The sequence below is a fragment of the Ailuropoda melanoleuca genome, chromosome 14, assembly GCF_002007445.2.
Source record: "Ailuropoda melanoleuca isolate Jingjing chromosome 14, ASM200744v2, whole genome shotgun sequence".
Classification (NCBI taxonomy): domain Eukaryota; kingdom Metazoa; phylum Chordata; class Mammalia; order Carnivora; family Ursidae; genus Ailuropoda; species Ailuropoda melanoleuca.
In genome coordinates this window covers 16,157,260-16,161,419 of record NC_048231.1, presented here as the reverse complement: position 1 = coordinate 16,161,419, position 4,160 = coordinate 16,157,260, and the positions used below count along the sequence as shown (strand labels likewise).

The window sequence follows — 4,160 nt, the reverse complement described above, 5'->3', positions numbered from 1 at the left end:
TGCCAGCTGGCCTCCTAGGGGCTAGGACCATGGGCTATCCTAACACTGGGATCATGGGCTCTCCCAAAGTGCTTAACACCTTCTAAATTCTTCCCAAAGATAGTCCTGCCTTCTGCTTTCTAGGCTCCAGAGGGCTAGAGCTCTCTCTGGCTCCCCCATCTCTGAGCAGACAGTACTGCTTCCACCCAGCCTCCCTCCTTCACAAGCTCAACTCCTTTACACCTCATGCCCTCAGGAGGTCAGGAAGAGGGCGCATTTCTTTTTCAGCTCCCTAGCTCATTCTTTGCTACTAAATCTTCTCAATACACCCAGAGGAGAACCTCTCCTCTGCACCGCACCCCACAGCCCTACCCTTCCGCTTACCCCCACCCCCCCACAAACATCTCCATGCAGGCAGACTCAAAGCTGTGGTCCAAGCATCCATGGATGGTGGGGAGCAAAGCCTAAGACTCAAAAGGATGAAGAAAGGTCTGAACACTCACCAAGTGCAGCGTGTCAGCTTTCTGTGTCTGCCTTTGTCGGCTCTTCTGGGCGGCAATGCGATTTTTCTCCCTTCTCTGAACTTTTCTCACATCATCAGATGAGTCCTGGGAAGCAGAGATGATGGGAATTAGGTGAGTATGCTCCTCTCTTCTGAGTTAAAGCACATTCTCGTGTTGTTTGGTATCCGTCAGTCCATTCTTCCATTTCTTCATCTTTTCATTTGCCCCTTCGCCCCCTGCTTACCAAAAGGCTTAGCCCCAAAGAGAACTCTTCCCCACACTGTTACGCTCCCTTAAGTCCCTATAGCTATTTTGGCCAAAAGCTACAGGAAGAGGAAAAAGACCCTGGGGCCTCGATAGGGCTGTATTTGGAAAAAAATGGTTAAGGCGATGAAGTGTGTTTTATCACCTCCCCTCTCTTCAGAGCTGCTCCACCCTCACTCTCTCACTTTTTGGCCTAGAATTTTCTTGCGATTTTTTTTTCAAAACTTTGCTGAGCACCTACTATGTGCCAACTTCTGTGCAAGTGCTTTTTTAGAGGTGCTCTTGTTTAATTCCTCAGTTCTGTGAAGTCGGTATTGTTTCTATCTTGTATGTGAGGAAACTAAGGCTCAAAGCGCTGGTGCAGGAGCCTACAGTAATCCAGGGCCTTCCATCTTCTGGTGCCTTTCCAAGCCACTTCCCGCCCCTCACTGATTTGTACCCATGTGTCGTCTGCCACATCCCTGGGCTGAGGTCCCCATCCCAGATCTACCTCTTTCTCTCCTGCATTCCCTTATGTTCAGTAACCTTGACATTCCCCGTGGCCCTGAGCACAATGCCTAATACAAACTAGAGGCCAAGAACAGCTTTAATGGTGGCAATTCCCTGGCTGTGGCAGGTAGTGATGGGTGTTTAGGACAAGAGGACCTCTGGGTGTCCTCTAAGTATATGTCCTCTATGTATAGATGGACATGTCCCCTGCTCGGGCTCAGAGGTTAGCTCCAGCTCTTCCCCCAGATACTGCAGAATAAGTATAGGAGTCTAAGTAAAACCCTCCCACAACCCCTGCCCTGTTCCCTCTCACACCCACACGGGATCCAGGGGCACTGTTCCTGGGGCAAGACTCCATGCCCAGCAAGCATAAGTCTTACCAGTGTGCCCAACACTTCCAGGCCATTGCAGTAGGAGGGCATTGCGTTAGATGGGAAGGAAGTGCTCTTCTCTAAGGGGCATGGGGAACCAGGTTACCATGGAAGCCATGAGTAATTTCCTTCCTAAGAAGAGTACAGACTTCCAGGCAGCCTGAGCCACCGTGATAACATCTGGAACAGACGACTGGACTGTTTGCCCTCTAGAGGTCCCCCCTAGGATTCCTCCCAACCTGCTGCTCTTCTGTGCAGTACTTATGACAGATGCTGTATTATCTGTTTATATACTTCTATTTCGGCTGCACCATCTTGAAATTCCTCTTGGATATCTGTGCCAAGGAAAGAATGTGGTTTTTAAACCACAGAGTTGGAGAAGAAATGTTAATCCCTTGCTGTATTGGGTGAGAATGAAGTCCCTCTCTGGAGAGGGATGTCAAAGAATGGGCTGAAGAGAAAACTCCAGAACCTTGGGGGCAGGCAGGGTGCCCCGTTTTTTTGGTTTTTGTTTTTCGTTTTTTGGGGTTTTTTTGGCAAAAGTTCCAAGCTGAACATTTTTGACTTGGAAGTCACAGTCTAGATTCCAAACACTCCCAGACTTTCTACCTCAATCGCTCTGCTTTCCCCAGAGCTGAGCTACTGGCAAGTGTCTCCAGCAACTTCCAATGAGGCCTCCTGATTCCTTCCTCCTGTCCAGAAGCCACAGGGGAAAAGGCTTTGGTGGCAGCTCCTGCCTCCCTCTCTGCTGGCCACGCTAGCAGCAGGAGCAGTGCCCCAGTCGACGAGGTAGAGTCTTCTGGGCTGGCCGGGCTTCCTCCTCTCGCTTGCTGTTTTTTCTTCTTTGCTTTTCCCTGCTGCCTCCCTCTCTTGCCCTGATGGCTGCCTCCCAGCAGCCTCTGCAAGCCATGCCCCCCACCTTCCTCCCGCCTCGGACAAAGGTGCACCCTTTCCTTTGGGAGACCAGGGTTCCTTGTCGCCCATTCTCCTCCTGGCTTCCTAGAAAGCTTCGTGGGGTGGGGACCCAGGAGAGGCGGAGGCAGGGGCCCCGTTGGGAGCGGAGAGGGAAAGGGGCTTTGGGGGAATGGGTGCAGGAGCAGGGTCCCTGCCAACAGGTGCAGCTTAGTTGCAAAGACCATGTTCTAAGTGTGACAGGGGGCTCCTGCCACCAGCCACTCCCTCACTCCTCGGCTCCCTGCACAGGCCAGCGTCGCCGGGCCCTCCGAGACCAACCCCCCCCTCCCTGGAGAATGAGCAGGTGGGTTGCAGGGGGGAAGGGGGAGTCTACCTGTTTGCCGGGGGGAGGAGAGCGGCTGAAGCTGGAGTCGCTGCTGTCGGAGCTGTGAGGCATGGCTGCAATCTTCCGGGCTCTCCACACAGCCCCAGGCGCCTCTGGGCTCTCTGGTCACCAGCCGGCCTCCCTTCCTGACGGCTCCCGGGCCACCAGCTCAGCCCCCTGCACAGCTCCCTCCTCTGCCCGCCCTGCAGCCACCTCTGACCCCTGCGTCCTCCTCACTCTGGGGTGCAGAGGCACTGCTCCCCACAGGGACATGTCGCTCGCTTTGGGGCTCGTGCTCGCTCTCTCTCTCTTGTGGTTTCTGGTAACTCACACTGGAAGTCACATGGGCGGAAACTTAAACAAGTTAGAAGTTAATTTGAGAAAAAAAAATACATATCTGGGAAAAGACCCACAGAATTATATGAAAGGAAGAAAAAATACACAAAACCCCAGATACCTTCCGACTGTTTGAAAGGCAGAACAGCTCTCTTCAATTGATGAAGATAAAAGAGAAAAACAGCCCGGGCAGGGAAAAACCCCAGCCCGAATTAGCAAGTCCGTCTCCTGTCAACACGGCGCAGAAAGGAGAGGGCAGCAGGGAAAGAGTTTCCATTGTCAGCCAACTTGATTTTTAAACCAAAATAAAGCAGCGAGACTGGGATTTCTTTCTGGTTTTTACCCGAAAGCAGCTGCCCATCCTGCCCCGTGGTAGGCCTTCCTCAACCCCCCATGCAGCCTGGTCCTCGCCTGACTACCGCACAGAAGAGGCCCGGGGAGATCTGAAAGCCACCGGCAGGCTCTGGAGTGGACGTCCCAACCGTCTGTTCATTGCCTACGCCTCTCCGCGGCATGCTGTCTTTAGGGAAGAGAAGCCTGTCACGTTGAGGGTCTTCTAGGATCTCAAGACTGGCTTTGAGTCTTAATGATTCAAGAAGGTCACCGGGTCAAAGCCCAGAATGGAAGAACAGTAAGAAATAGTGAAATGAGCACTGTACTTGGAGTCACACCAACTGGGATTTGCATTCTGACTTTACCAGAATGCCTGTGGCCTGGGGTCGCTCACCAGAGCTCAGTGCCCCTCCACCTCCATCTCTAAGTGGAGAGTGATAAAATCTGCCCTGCCTGCCTCTCAGGGCTGTTTCCAGAAGCAAATAGTAGCATGGATTAGAGTGCCCCAGCAGACAGTAAAATACGGCTCTAAAGACAGGTGTTGCTTGTAGTGTTTAGTCTTGTCTGAGCACCTTTGTAGAGTTCTCAATAAGCAATGCCACACTC

The 4,160-nt window shown here is 52.5% G+C and overlaps 1 long non-coding RNA gene across 1 annotated transcript; it reads right to left on the bottom strand.

Moving 5' to 3' along the window:
• Positions 1 to 431: 431 nt before the first annotated feature.
• Positions 432 to 3,363, bottom strand: LOC117796014. Its single transcript, XR_004620286.1, has 3 exons — positions 3,343 to 3,363; positions 2,895 to 3,217; positions 432 to 587 (listed from the first exon to the last, which is right to left on the bottom strand). It is a non-coding gene; the product is annotated as an uncharacterized LOC117796014 (long non-coding RNA).
• Positions 3,364 to 4,160: the final 797 nt, after the last annotated feature.